The sequence below is a fragment of the Aotus nancymaae genome, unplaced genomic scaffold (genome assembly GCF_030222135.1).
Source record: "Aotus nancymaae isolate 86718 unplaced genomic scaffold, 86718_ANA_hifiasm-v0.15.2.pri h1tg000004l, whole genome shotgun sequence".
In the NCBI taxonomy this organism is placed as follows: Eukaryota; Metazoa; Chordata; class Mammalia; order Primates; family Aotidae; genus Aotus; species Aotus nancymaae.
The window spans coordinates 64,155,110-64,172,206 of NW_026988415.1; positions in this window are offsets into that span (position 1 = coordinate 64,155,110).

A 17,097-nucleotide genomic window follows, 5' to 3' on the forward strand; every position below is an offset into this window, starting at 1 on the left:
TAAATCCGAAGTATGCACAATAAAGGATGTGATAAAGATGACTGAAAATAAATTAAATAGAGAATTTTAAAAAGCAAAGAAAAGCAATAAAACCAAAGTTGATTTGTTTAAAAGACAAAGGAATTCAGAGACTTCTAGTAAGACTGATAAAGATAAAAAGAGAAATGACACAAATCACCAATATTAGGAATAAGGAGTATAGCACTACAGATCTTGCTGCCATTAATAATACAGTGATGGGATACTAAAAACAATTTTAGATTTATAAATTTAACAGTTTGAAAGAAATGAACAAATACCTTTAAACCATAAAATATAAAAAAAATTAAACTGAAATAAAATGGATAAGAAAATTATATAACCATAACAGAAATTTTTTTGGTTTAAAAGATCACAATAAGAAACAATTTTATAATGATAAAGACTTCCAAAAATCCACTCCTTCATAAAGTGATAAGTAAACAGACAAAAATTTGTCAAAATCAACTTTTTCAGAATGCTAGAAAATAACCCAACATTTGGCAATAATCAAAAAAGTTTTATTGTGGAAATATAGCTAAATATATGTCAGAACAACAAGGCTTGAAATATTATTTACCCTGCCTTATTCCCATCATCCTCTGAAGTTCAGAGGTAAACTTTATAATGGTCTCTCAAGTATTATATCTGTGAAAATTAACAGCCTGACACACATTGAAGAAGAAAAACAGGTTTGGAGTTCCTCAAAAGTGTAATCCCCAGATTATCATCACTTTTTGATGTAATAGGCACTTACCTACAAAGCTATACTGTCAGGGATTATCTTTATTTGTACTGACTCAGAGATGACTCTTTGGGAAGAGCCCTTTCCATAGAGCTTTTACCAAAAATAATCAGCAATCATTCCTTAACACCATAACAAGACACTGACCAAAACAAGTTTTTAAAACTCTGGAGAATGAGATATCCATAGCAGGTTTTGAAAAGCTCCAACATAGTCCTAGGAATCTGGAAGACCACATATATGCCTAGTTCTGCATTTATGTCCAGGAAAGACCTGAGAAGGACCTAATCTCTTACCTATGGCTAACTTTGAGACTCTATGCAAAGATGAAGTGAAATTTAAGGCAGAGATGTAAACTGCCTGCTGGGACATTGAAGGCATGCCCTGACACACACAGAGAGCCACCTGCAAAGGCTGGGAGACTTAATGGTTCAAAGATTTTAAGGAAATAATTGTCTATCATTAACTGATCACTACGCTAACTGAGCAGAGACTTCAATGGCAACACACACAAAAAATATGGACTTTACAAATTCGTCTAAAAATCACTAAAATGAGTGCAAGAGCAGCAGAAGAAACAACTACAACAACTAACAGAAACAACAAGCCCTGGGAGAGGGAGGAAATCTGATCATCAGAGTTGGCACATTATGTTGTTTAAAAGGTTCGGTAATTAACAAAAATTATGACAAATTTGAAGAAATGGGAAATTATGTCCCATACACAAGTAAAAGAAGAAATCCAAAGAAATTGCCTCTGAGGTGGACAACATGTGGGATTTACTAAAGACTTTAAATCAGCTACTGTAGTCATTAAAAATGAACCAAAAAGAAATTATGGAGTTAAAAAGCAAAATAACTAAAATGAAAATATTACTAGAGGTTGAACAGAAGATTTAACTGGCAGAAGAAAGAATCAGAAAACTCAAAGACAGAACAATTGAGAATAACGGTCTAAGAAACATAAAGAAAAAAAGACGGAAGAGAAATGAACACAGCCTTAGAAACCTGTGGATTATTATCAATTGTATCAACATGTGCATAATGAAAGTTCCAAAAAGAGAGGAGACAGGGTAGAAACAAAGTAATATTTTAAAAAATAATGGCTCAAAACTATCCAAATTAACATACACACACACATGCACGCGCGCGCGCGCGCACACACACACACACATTAGTTTACATATCGAAGATTCTCAATGAACTCCAGGTAGCATAAACACAAAAAGATCCACACCTGGACACATCATAGTCAGATTTTTGAAAGACAAATAGTGATTTTGAAAGCATAAGCAGAGAAGCAACTCATCATATAAAAAAACTCTTCAATACAATTAAAGACTTGTCATCAGAAACCACAGAAATGAAAACACTATGTAATGATATATTTAAAGTGCAGAAAGCGGAGAGGAGTTCCAAGATGGCCGGTTAGATCCAGCTCAGGACTGCAGCTCTGAGTGAAAGTGCAGAGGGTGAGTGGACGCCACATTTCCAGACGGATTTTTATTGCCCACAGACCAGGAGATTCGCAGGTGGAGGAGCCCCACAGGTTGCCAGCATGGCTGTTTTGGCCGGTGCGGCTGTTTTGCCTGCGCCCCAGTGCAGTGGCTCCCAGTGCAGACTAAATGGGACTGTGTCCCCACTTAGCCAGCAAGGGGAGCTGAAACAGGGAGCCAGGCCAGGAGATTCCCGGGCAAAAAAAGAGCCACGAATCTCAGAGCCGCAGTTTCAGCGGTGCAGTGGGTCGCCACACGGGAAATCACACAGATCCCGGTGCCTATTCAACAGGCGACCAGGACACCTGGGAGAGGGCCGACCGTTCAATGAAAAAATAAAAGGCTCTGAGGCAGGGAGCCAGGAGATCAGGCCCGGCTGGTCCCACCCCCACAAAAACCAAAACTAAAACAAAAAAACAGCAATTGGAAATGCTCTGGGTTGAGAGTTTCAAAGCAAGCACAGCCAAACCCGGGATGGTCCAGCTCAGTGGGGGAGGGGCATCTGCCATTACTGAGGCAGCATGCCATTGCTGCGGCAACCTGCCATTACAGAGAAAGTCCGTGATTACAGAGGCGGGCCAACATTGCAGAAGCAGCTCTAACTACACCCATATAAACAGGACTGCAGGGAAGTTCACACGGCCGCTGGGTGGAGCCCACAGCAGCTCAGCAAAGCCTCTGCAGCCTGAGAGTGACTAGGCTGCCTCCTTGTGGGCAGGGCAGCCCTGAAGAAAAAAAAAAGGCAGCAGCACAGCGGAAACTCATAAAGCCCTAACTCCCTGGGACAGAACACCTGGGAGAAAAAAAGGGGATTTATGAGTTCTGCTGCTGCAGACTTAAATTTACCAGCCCAGCAGTTCTGAATGAACAACAGGGCTCACAGCTCAGCAACTGAGCTAATATAAAGGGCTGTCTCCTCAAGCAGCTCCCGACCCCCGTATATACAAAGAGTCACCTCATAAAGGAGAGCTCAGACTGACATTTGGCAGGTATCCTTCTGGGACAAAGCAGAAGAAGAAACTGGTAGCAACCTTTACTGTTCGGCAGCTGTTGCAAGTGATCCCCAGGCAAGCAGGGCCTGGAGTGGACCTCAGCAGTCCTACAGCAGAGAGCCCAGACAGTTAAAAGGAAAACTAAGAACAGAAATAACTTCATCATCAACAAACAGGAAGGCCACTCAGAGACCCAATCAGAAAGTCAACAAATACAAAGTCGACAGGTGGATAAATCCACAAAGATGGGAAGAAACCAGCACAAAAATGATGAAAACACCCAAAACCAGAACACCTCTCCTCCTACAAGGGATCACAACTCCTCACCAACAAGGGAACAAGACTGGATGGAGAATGACTGTGATGAAATGACAGACTCAGCCTTCAGAAAGTGGGTAATAAGATACTTCTGTGAGCTAAAAGAACATGTTCTAATGCAATGCAAAGAAACTAAGAACCTTGAAAAAAGATTTGATGAAATGCTAATGAGAATGGACAACTTAGTGAGGAATATAAGTAAATTGATGGAGCTGAAAAACACAACATGAGAACTTCGCAAAGCATGCACAAGTTTCAACAGCCAAATTGACTAAGCAGAAGAAAGGTTATCAGAGGTCTAAGATCAACTCAATGAATTAAAATGAGAAGGCAAGATTAGAAAAAACAGGATAAAAAGGAATGAACAAAGTCAACAAGAAATATGGGACTATGTGAAAAGACCTAATCTACGTTTGATAAGTGTACCTGAATGTGATGAAGAGAATGAATCCAATCTGGAAAATATTCTTCAGGATATTATCCAGGAAAACTTCCCCAACCTAGCAAGGCAGGCCAATATTCTAGTCCAGGAAATACAGAGAACACCACAAAGATATTCCTCAAGAAGAGCAACCCCAAGACACATAATCGTCAGATTCACCAGGGTTGAAATGAAGGAGAAAATACTAAGGGCAGCCAGAGAGAAAGGTCGGGTTACCCACAAAGGGAAGCCCATCAGACTCACAGCAGATCTCTCAGCAGAAACCCTACAAGCCCGAAGAGAGGGGGGGCCGATATTCAACATCCTTAAAGAAAAGAACTTTCAACCCAGAATTTCATATCCAGTCAAACTAAGCTTCATAAGTGAAGGAAAAATAAAATCCTTTGTGAATAAGCAAGTACTCAGAGATTTCATCACCACCAGACTGGCTTTACAAGAGCTCCTGAAAGAGGCACTACACATAGAAAAGAACAACCAGTACCATCCACTCCAAAAACACACGAAATGGTAAAGAGCATCAATACAATGAAGAATCTGCATCAACCAATGGGCAAAACAGCCAGCTAGCATCAAAATGGCAGGATCAAATTCACACATAACAATATTAACTCTAAATGTAAATGGACTAAATGCCCCAATCAAAAGACACAGACTGGCAAATTGGATAAAAAGCCAAAACCCATCAGTGTGCTGTATCCAGGAAACCCATCTCACATGCAAGGATATACAAAGGCTCAAAATAAAGGGATGGAGGAAGATTTACCAAGCAAACAGAGAGCAAAAACAAGCAGGAGTTGCAATTCTCATCTCTGATAAAATAGACTTTAAAGCAACAAAGGTCAAAAGAGACAAAGAAGGACATTACATAATGGTAAAAGGATTATGGCAACAAGAAGAGCTAAGGATCCTAAATATATATGCACCTAATACAGGAGCACCCAGATATATAAGGCAAGTTCTTAATGACTTACAAAGAGACTTAGACTACCACACAATAACAGTGGGAGACTTTAGCACACCATTGTCAATATTAGACAGATCAATGAGACAGAAAATTAACAAGGATATCCAGGACTTGAACTCAGACCTGGACCAAGCAAACCTGATAGACATTTACAGAACTCTCCACCCCAAATCCACAGAATATACATTCTTCTCAGCACCACATCACACCTACTCTAAAACTGATGACATAATTGGAAGTAAATCACTTCTCAGCAAATGGAAAAGAACGGAAACCATAACAAACAGTCTCTCAGACCACAGTGCAATCAAGTTAGAACTCAGAATTCAGAAACCAACCCAGAACCGCACAGCTTCATAGAAACGGAACAACTTTCTCTTGAATGTTGACTGGATAAACAATGAAATGAAGGCAGAAATAAAGATGTTCTTCAAAACCAACTAGAACGAAGACTCTACATACCAGAATGTCTGGGACACATTTAAAGCAGTCTCTAGAGGAAAATATATAGCAATAAGTGCCGATATGAGAAGAAAGGAGAGATCTAAAATTGACACCCTATCGTCAAAATTGAAAGAGCTAGAGGAGCAAGATCAAAAAAACTCAAAACCTAGCAGAAGACAAGAAATAACTAAGATCAAAGCAGAATTGAAGGAGATAGAGACACGAAAAACCCTACAAAAAATCAATAAATCCAGGAGCTGGTTTTGTGAAAAGATCAGCAAAATAGACAGACCACTAGCCAGATTAATAAAAAAGAAAAGAGAAAATAACCAGATAGATGCAATAAAAAATGATAAAGGGGATATCACCAGAGATTCCACAGAAATTCAAACCATCATCAGAGATTATTACAAACAACTCTATGCACATAAACTAGAAAACCTGGAAGAAATGGATAAATTCCTGGACAGTTGCCTCCTCCCATGCCTAAACCAGGAAGAGGTCGAAACCCTGAATAGACCAATAACAAGATCTGAAGTCGAGGCAGCAATTAAGAGCCTACCCCCCAAAAAAAGCCCAGGTCCAGATGGTTTCACAGCTGAATTCTACCAGACATACAAAGAGGAACTGGTACCATTCCTTCTGAAACTATTCCAAATAATCCAAAAAGGGGAAATCCTTCCCAAATCATTTTATGAGACCAACATCATCCTGATACCAAAACCTGGCAGAGACTCAACAAGAAAAGAAAACTACAGGCAAATATCTATGATGAATATAGATGCAAAAATCTTCAATAAAATACTGGCAAGCTGATTACAACAGCACATCAAAAAGCTTATCCACCGTGATCAAGTAGGATTCATCCTGGGGATGCAAGACTGGTTCAATATACGCAAGTCTATAAATGTAATTCACCACATAAACAGAACCAAAGACAAAAACCACATGATTATCTCAATTGATGCAGAGAAGGCCTTCGACAAAATTCAACAGCCCTTTATGCTAAAAACCCTCAATAAACTAGGTATCAACGGAATGTATCTCAAAGTAATAAAAGCTATTTACGACAAACCAACAGCCAATACCATACTGAATGGGCAAAAATTGGAAGCATTCCCTTTGAAATCTGGCACTAGACAAGGATGTCCTCTCTCACCACTCCTATTCAATATAGTACTGGAAGTTCTAGCCAGAGCAATCAGGCAAGAAAAAGAAATAAAGGGTATTCAATTAGGAAAGGAGGAAATCAAATTGTCTCTATTTGCAGACCACATGATGGTATATCTAGAAGACCCCATCATCTCAGTCCAAAATCTCCTGAAACTGATAAGCAACTTCAGCAAAGTCTCAGGATACAAAATCAATGTGCAAAAATCACAAGCATTCCTATACACCAATAACAGACTTAAAGAGAGCCGAATCAAGAATAAACTGCCATTCACAATTGCTACAAAGATAATAAAATACCTAGGAATACAACTAACAAGGAATGTAAAGGACCTCTTCAAGGAGAACTACAAACCACTGCTCAACGAAATAAGAGAGGACACAAACAGATGGAGAAACATTCCATGTTCAGGATTAGGAAGAATCAATATCGTGAAAATGGCCGTACTGCCCAAAGTAATTTACAGATTCAACACTATCCCCATCAAGCTCCCAATGACCTTCTTCACAGAACTGGAAAAAACCACCTTAAACTTCATATGGAACCAAAAGAGAGCCCGCATAGCCAAGTCAATTCTAAGCAAAAAGAACAATGCGGGAGGCATCACACTACCGGACATCAAACTCTACTACAAGGATACAGTAATCAAAACAGCATGGTACTTGTACCAAAACAGAGATATAGACCAATGGAACAGAAATGAGGCCTCGGAGGCAACAGAACATATCTACAACCATCTGATCTTTGACAGACCTGATAAAAACAAGCAATGGAGAAAGGATTCCCTGTTTAATAAGTGGTGTTGGGAAAACTGGCTAGCCATATGCAGAAAGCAGAAACTGGACCCCTTCCTGACACCTTACACTAAAATTAACTCCAGATGGATTAAAGACTTAAACATAAGACCTAATACCATAAAAACCCTAGAAGGAAACCTAGGCAAAACCATTCAGGACATAGGCGTAGGCAAGGACTTCATGACCAGAACACCAAAAGCATTGGCAACAAAAGCCAAAATAGACAAATGGGACCTAATCAAACTCCACAGCTTCTGCACGGCAAAAGAAACAGTCAATAGAGTGAATCGGCAACCAATAGAATGGGAAAAAATTTTTTCAATATACCCATCTGACAAAGGGCTGATATCCAGCATTTACAATGAACTGAAACAGATTTACAAGAAAAAAACAAACAAGCCCATTCAAAAATGGGCGAAGGATATTTTTGAACAGATACTTTACAAAAGAAGACATACATGATGCCAACAAGCATATGAAAAAATGTTCATCATCACTGGTCATTAGAGAAATGCAAATCAAAACTACATTGTGATACCATCTCACGCCAGTTAGAATGGCGATCATTAAAAAATCTGGAGACAACAGTTGCTGGAGAGGATGTGGAGAAATAGGAACACTTTTACACTGTTGGTGGGAGTGTAAATTAGTTCACTCATAGTGGAAGACAGTGTGGCGATTCCTCAAGGACCTAGAAATAGAAATTCCATTTGACCCAGCAATACCATTACTGGGTATATATCCAAAGGATTATAAATCGTTCTACTATAAGGACACATGCACACGAATGTTCATTGCAGCACAGTTCACAATAGGAAAGACCTGGAACCAACCCAAATGCCCATCGATGATAGACTGGACAGGGAAAATGTGGCACATATACACCATGGAATACTATGCAGCCATCAAAAACGATGAGTTCGTGTCCTTTGTAGGGACATGGATGAACCTGGAAACCATCATTCTCAGCAAACTGACACAAGAACACAAAATCAAACATCACATGTTCTCACTCATAGACGGGTGTTGAACAATGGGAACACATGGACACAGGGAGGGGAGCACTATACACTGGGGTCTGTTGGGGGGAAATAGGGGAGGGACAGTGGGAGGTGGGGAGTTGGGGAGAGATAGCATGGGGAGAAATGCCACATGTAGTTGAAGGGGAGGAAGGCAGCAAATCACACTGCCACATATGCACCTATTCAACAATCATGCATGTTTTTCACATGTACCCAAAAACCTAAAATGCAATAAAAAAAGAAAAAAAAAAGAAAAAAAAAGAAGAAAAAAGAAAAAAAAAATAAAGTGCACAAAGCAAAATGTTATCAATGATTCTATACCCAGCAAAATTGTCCTTCAAGAATGAACAAGAAAATAAAAGAAAATGTGAAGAATGAAGGAAAAGTAAAGACATTTTCAGATAAAAAAGGAGATAAATTGTCATTGATACAACTGTCTTGGCCATGTGTGGTGGCTTATGCCTACAACCCCTGCAATCTGGGAGGCCAAAGAGGACAGATTGCTTGAGGTCTGGAGTTAGAGACCAGCCTGGCCCACATGGTGAAACCCCGTGTCTACTAAAAATACAAAAATTATCTGGGCATGGTGGCAGGAGCCTGTAATCCCAGCTATTTCAGAGGCTGAGGCTTGAGCTGAGATTTCACCACTGCACTCCAGCCTGGGTAACAGAGCAAGACTTTGTCACAAAAGTAAATAAATAAATAAAAATAATAACTGTCTTATAAAAAATTCTAAAGGGAGTCCTTTAGGTTGAAACAAAGGACAATAGACAATAACTCAAATCCATACGCAAGAAAGTAAAGAGCACTAGTACAGATAACTATACATGTTGAATATTAAACAATATATAAATGCATTTTTGTTTTTGAGTTTTTTTCCCAAATTTTATTTTACGTTCAGTGGTTACATATGCAGGTTTCTTACAAAGGCATATTGTATGATGTTGAGGTTTACAGTGTAAATGAATCCTTTTCCCAGGTAGTCAGTATAGTACCCAATAAGTATTTTTTTCAGCCTTTGGCCCCTTCCTCCCACTTCCTTTATATATTCCCTAGTGTCTATTGTTTTCATGTTTATGTCCATGCAAACTTAAAGTTTAGCTACCATTTATAAAGTGAGAACATACAATATTTGATTTTCTGTTTCTGTGTTAGTTCACTTAAAATAATGGCCTACAACTGGATCCAAGTTACTGCAAAAGACATAATTTTATTTTTTTTATGGCTACATGGTATACCATGGTGTATATGTGCTACATTTTCTTTATTCAATTCAGAATTGACAAGCATCTGGGTTAATATAATATATTTGCTATTGCGAATAGCACTGTGATAAACATACATGTATATGTGTCTTTTTTATAAGTCAACTTATTTTCCTTTGAGTATACACCCAGTGATAGAATTTCTGGATTGAATGGTAGTTTAACTCTTAATTCCCTGAGAAATCTTCAAACAGCTCTCCACACTGGCTGAACTAATTTACATTCCCACCAGCAATGTATAAGTGTTCTGCTTTCTCTGCAGCCTCACCAGCATCTGTTGTAGTTAATCTTTTTGATAATAACTCTTCTCACTGGTGTGAGATAGTATCTCATTGTAGTTTTGATTTCCATTTCTCTGATGATTAGTGATGATGAGCATTTGTTCATATTTGTGGAACACTTGAATATGTTTTTTTGGGAAGTGTCTGTTCATGTTCTTTGCCCACTTTTTAATGGGGTTGTTTTCTGCATGTTGATTTGCTTATGTTCCTTATAGATTCTTGATATTAGGCTTTTGTCAGATACATCACTTGTGAATATTTTCTTCTATCTGTAGAGTATCTGTTTACTCCCTTGATAGCTTGTCTTGCTGTGCATAAACTATTTAGTTTAATTAGGTCCGACATGTCAATTTTTATTTTTGTTGCAATTGCTTTTGATGTTTTCACCATACAGCCAATTGACAGAAACAACAAAAATCTTCAGAGACTATTACAAAACACCTCTGTGCACACAAACTTAAATAATTTAGAAGAAATGGATAAATTCCTGAAAATACACAGTCTTTCAAACTGAACCATGAAGAAATTGAAACTCGTCAGATACTGATAAAGAGGTCTGAAACTGAATCAGTAATGAAAAAATCTACCAATCAAAAAAAGCCCTGGGCCAGATGGATTCAGAACCAAATCATACCAGACATATAGAGAGGAGCTGGTACCCATCATATTAAAACTATTCCAAAAAATTGAGGAGGGACTAACCCCTAATCCATTCTATGAAGCCAGAATCCAAAACCTGGAGACACAATGTAGAAAGGAAACATCAGACCAGTATCCCTGATTAACTTGAATGCAAAAGTTTTAAACAAAATACTTGCAAATCAAATCCAGCAGCATATAAAAAAGTTAATTCACCAAGATCAAGTAAGCTTTATTCCTGGAATGGAACATAGGTTCAAGATATGCAAATCAATACATTTGATTCACCACATAAACAGGATGAAAAACAAAAACTACATAACCATCTCAATAGATGAAAAAAAGGTTTTGATAAAATTCAACATGACAAAAACCTTCATGACAAAAACCCTCAACAAAATAGGCATCAAAGAAACATATCTCAAAATAATAACCATCTAGGACTAAAAGCAACTAGTGCACACCACTCTCATGTATAGAAGAAATAGTGAGTAAATATCAGAGCATTGGAAGAGCAAGAGCATTGAAAACTGCACAGTGCTGTAGCTTATTAGCTAAGGCTTTGTCTTTTCACAATGGTAGCCTGGGTTTAGGGTTCAGTTCCAGGCTTAAGAAATTAGTCATTTAATGGTACAACATATATGTGACTTTTGCTATTTGTTGATTCTCTTCCCTTCCATGAAAAACTTCTGAATTCACTTCTTGTATTTTCCTTTCTCTGAGTACCTGAGAGGATACCTTTGGTAAAGTTCAAAATCCAGAAATATTTGCTGTTTGTTCAGACTAGCATCTGTTAATAAATATTTGGTTAAAAGTCAGCTTAATTAAAAGCAGATATTCAAGCTATAGGTATATTTTAAAGGTCTTTATGGTTTTTGATCTTTTTTAATCTTGTATTTTATTAAGTTTTTTTTTCTTTTCAGTCAACAGAATTATTTTTCTTTATTTTGTCTTCTTGTCACTCTTGATGCACACATAAGAGAACCTAAAGTATCTTCTAACAGTTTGGGACTCCTTGACAAAAACAGGAGAGGTGTTACTGAAGCCAGAAACCCAAAATAATGGTAAATAAGAATGGCCCTAAATTTTGGTCACACTCTCACCTAAGTGAGAACGTGACCAAAAAGGGGAAATTTTTAAACAAAATTATGGGAAGCCGTTGTTTTGGACTAAGCTCATGCACTATGCCCCAACAGATCAGACCGAACAAAAATGGAGTCATTCATGTTAAGTGTTACATAATCAAACTAAGACTTTAAGAAAACGCATAGATCCTAAAACATATTGAGTTTTGTTTTTCTCCTGTAAACAGGGTTTTCGAGCATAAGAAGTTACCTTCTTCTCAGTCTTTGCTCCTACCTTGCAAAACCCACTCTGTTTATAATCTCATAACTGAGAAAGGCCCCTTCACACTCTTGGACATCGATGACTAAAGTTTTGGTCAATCTCTCAAAATTGAGAAGATGACCAAAAGGGGGAATTGTTAAATCACGTTTAGCATATAGCTGCCTCCTTACACATTTTATGTTCTGCCTAAAAGTTTTTCTGTACATTGTGAACTATATAACAAGTAGAGGAGTAAACAGACTATAGCCTACATTTGTCCCAGTCACTGAGTTTTGGCTAATCAAATGTTGCCAACTCTTTGAACCATGTTCAAATAAGACAAACTCTGAGCTGTAATCAATCCAGCTGTTTCTGCATGTCACTTTCCTTTTTCTGTATGTAAATCTTCTTCCACTACGTGGCTGCACTGGAGTCTCTGAGCCTACTTTGTCTTAGAAGGCTGCCCAGTTCATGAATTTTTTACTGTTCAATGAAATTCTTTTAAATTTAATTCTGCTAAAGGTTTTTATTAATCACTGGAAAAGCTGCAGAGAAAAGGGAATACTTGTAGTCTGTTGATGGAAATGGCAAATTAGTTTAGCCACTGTGGAAATCACATTGGAGATTTCAAAAAGAACTTAAAACAGAATTACCATTTGACCCAGTAATTCCATTATTGGGTATATATCCAATAGAAAACAAGTCATTCTACCAAAAAGACACATGCACTTATATGTTCATTGCAGTGCTGTTCACAATAGCAAAGAGATAGAAGCAACCCAGATGCCCATCAAATCTGGATTGGATAAAGAAAATGTGGTACATATATACCATGAAATATTATGCAGTCATAAAAAGAATGAAATCATGTCCTTTGGAGCAACATGTATGCAGCTGGAGGTCATCATCCTAAGCAAATTATCATAGAAATGGAATACTAAATACTACATTTACTCACTTATACATGAGAGCTAAACAATAGGTAATTTTGGACATAAAATGGCAACAATAGACACTGGGGACTACTAAAGGAGGAAGAGGCAAGAGTTGAGAAACTAACTATTGCATGCTCCGTAAGTGTGTGATGGGATCAATCATAGCCCAAACCTCAGCATTATGTAATATATCCAGATAACAAACCTATACCTGTACCCCCACTGAATCTAAAATTAAAGTTGAAATTATTTTTAAAAAATAAATAAAAATTTAAAAAGTTACCATTCCTCCTTCACTCACAATCTAGTAGAAGAGACATGCATATGAATAACTAAACTAAAATATAGCATAATAGGGGTGTGTGTGTGTGTGTGTGTGTGTGTGAAGTGTCAGGCCTTTGTTAGCATCAGCTGGGATATTCACCCCCAACTACCCACTGGAATACACTGTATCTTGCCTACCCAAGGGCTAGGGGCAACAGCCTTGATTAATCATACCCAGAGAACTGCTGAATTTGGCTATAACACTTGAGTGCAAACAGTGGATTGGTTTATCCTAATGCTATATATATGTGGTGCCAGAGCCTTTAGAAATGTAATGCCCTGTCTTCACCATTGCCTCATTAATGTACAACTATAGAAAAGCATCATGGTGACAGATTGCAAAATCATTATACTTTTGCGAAACAATTCTTTCTCATGATTTGAAGATCCAATCTGAGTTTTGCCAAACATAACTATTAATGTAACAAACATTGTTTGGCTTGTGTATGGGTTCAATTTAAAGCAAACCAAATACAATGTTAGCATAGGTACAGCAGTAAGTAACTTTTCTACTTCAACCTGGGTCTTACTGAGAAACCAATGACTCTTCCAAAAAGTAATCTATTTGTTGGTGTTTTTATTATGTAACTTTTTCTATAATTTATAATTATTGATAAAGTAGAAAACCAGTATGATTAGACAGTATAATTGGTATAAAGTTCACAAAATCTTTATATCACAAAAGAAATGGTGAAAATGCAATTTCAGGCAAAATTGAAATAATGGTAAAGTTCTAAAACATCAACATGTTCTTAAAAATGACCACAAAAATGAACGATAGATTATATTATATATTCAATAAAAAATTCTTAAATACATTAACTTTCAATCATTGTAAACTTATGATTTTATTTCTTTTCAGTTCTAGTAAAAATTTGAACTATTTATACCATTCTCTGCAACCAAGATATTACATTATACTCTATCATATGCATAAGTATGTGGTCTTCAATGCAAAATCAAAATTCTGCCATCTTTAACAGCAATTAAAATATAATAACTTGAAAAAGTACTATGATTTCAAGGTTTTCTATTTTATTTAACTTTAAAATGTGTGACTCTAAGGCAATTTAAAAAATAAAGCCAATTGACATGTAGATACATTTAAGCTAAGAAGAAAGATCCTGTAACTATTTTCTGTACATCTGCTGACTATAATATATGTATACATATCAATGTGCAGTACAAATTTGTAAACATGAACATTTGAAACTTTGAAAGGAAATTATACTAGTCTTTTTCCTCTCAGTATTTTATTGAAACAGCATGTCAAAAGTTGGCCAGCACCACATATGTAAATAGTTTTAATACTGAATATGTTTCCAGTGTTCTGCATATCTTTTTCTTCTGTTTTATGCTGTCAACCAACTCATGTTTATTTGCACAGTTTTAATACAAATTATCGTTTAATTGCAGACCAAACTTAAGAAGATTAAATGTATACCAAGGCATTTATATCAAAGCAACTGCCTAAGCTATGTATTTGGTTTGTTTTAAACTGCTCCAATAAACATGTTAAATTCTAGTGAAATCAACTGGTAAACTGTTGTGCTGTATAACACAATATTATTGTTATGTTGGCTAATTAAAAATTTTTCATCACATATGCAACATATCTCTAAATCTGAGTAAAAATATTGTACTTTCACCCTGTCAATTCAATTCACAAAGTACAGTACATACAGTTGCACATTTCTAAGTGTGTTTAAATCTTCCTTTCCCCAAAAGTATCTATAACTAATAGTATAAGTATGTAATGACTAGGTGTCCTTTGTAGCATCTCTTATTAGGGAGAGGAGGGAGAAAAAGAAGCACACTGTAAATTATTTAACAACAAAACAAAATTAAAACATCACTGATTTTATGTGTGTGTATGTGTGTGTGTATATACACACACATGTTATAGTGTGACATCTGGAATTTATAAAACTGCATAGTCAGATAAGGAAAATATTTGTTAGTGAGATTTAGTAAAGAGATAATGACTGCATACTACTCTACTGTATACGTATAATTTGATTATCTTAAAGCATCTAAATTTTGTCATTAGCACATTTATAGACATTTGTAAAATAAATATCTATTTTTATTTTAATTTTTTGTTAAATATATTTTAAATGCTTATACAAAACATTTATTTCAATCATGTTCTTGCTCAGAATTACACTAGTAACACTTAAAAGATACAAATTACCTGGTTTATGTGAGCCATGGTTTACCCCCAGGGTGCATAATAAAAAGTGATTAGGACAATAAAAGGGAAATCTTCCATAATGTCCAATGCAGTTGCTTGTCCTTATTCACATTTGGCACCTTGTCAAGTTGACATCACATAGGACTCTGGTAGTTCAAAGAATGGTTCACTGAATCATCACTTGTTGATTTGTTTGTCTCTTTTCATGCCACAGATATGCTTCGACCTCATAAAAGGATGAAGTCATGTCAATTCCCAGACTATATGTACAACCCATGTTTAATAGCAGTGAAATATCATGAATATCTATCTTCATAGCTTGAGGAAAATTAACCTTGTCGTTTTCAAGCAGAGAGAATAGGAGCAATGATAAGTGAGTTTGAAGGCTCTAAAATTATGTAATGTAAAATTATATATGATATTTTAAAATGTAATTTCCAGAGGGCTTAACCCCTCTGTATGGTGAAAAGGAATAATAGTATTAGAGTTTGATGTTGTAAATTATATTACCTAAAGCTATATATTGGTCTTTAAAGTGTAATGAATATAGAATTTATCTACTTAGCTATGTGTTCTGTAACCAGGCTCATACTTTAGGTCCTTGATTTCAGCTTGACTGATTGTTCCACAAAATAATACCTTTCTGACCAGGGAATCTGACTACATGTCTGAGCTTGACTGGGGACTGTGCAAGGGTAAAGTAACATTTATTTATTTTCTAACTCAGCATACAAATTTCCCAGAGTTAATGAAATGCTTACTTTCCCTATATTTATTTGTGGTAAGTCTTATAACCAGGTCAGGTTAAGAATCAGATTTTATAAATTTAGAGACCTGAATTAAGGAGGAACATAAAAGGAAGAAGTGATCCCCATATACGTATGGATGAATCAGATGGAAATCAAAGTTTTAATTATTAGACTTGGGGGTTTATCAAGTATCATTTGACCACTTCCATCAACTGTTTCACAGTTTCTCCAGCAAGAGTAGCTTTGGATGTTTGTAGGTTTCTAAAGCAAGTCTAAGTTTTAGTTGATGCAGGTGAAAGTGATAGAATTACATAGCATTTTGTTTTTCATTTTATAACCATAGCTTCAATTTACCCAGTTACTCGAGTTTTGCACCATCCATTGAGGAGTAACAATTTATTGAACAGAAAACAGTGAAGGCACTAAATATTTACTCTGCATGAATTAGGGCTATTAGAAGATTTCTGCAAATGAGTCACCTACTTAGAAGCAGGGGACTGCTTACTGAATCTCTTACAGTTTCTTCCATGTCTAATTATCTATGAAGGCTTTACCTTGGTTACTTCTCCAATTAAAAGTGCAAAGTGTCAATTTATGAATATTATAGAATGTGGCTTAAGATAAATGTTTACCTTCTTGTATGTAAACATTTTCCCCTTTATATTAATCACCATTGTCAATGTAATTACATATTATTAATTTTATGTAGGTAATATACAGTCATATTATCTGAAGCATACAGAATAGGGTATATGCATTCTGGAGAAGCTCCAAAATTAATGCCTTCTTTTAAATAATCACTAAAAAGTTACCCAGCTATTTCTTTGATTTTTCAGTTGAATACTTTCTCTTGCCAATTACTGAGGTTCTTCCATGTAGATATCAGAATGCTTCATTTATAATCTGACATAAAGGTTTCTGCTTAGAAAGTAACAACCCATTTTACTAATCAAAGTTAGCCTATAGATTTCCTGTT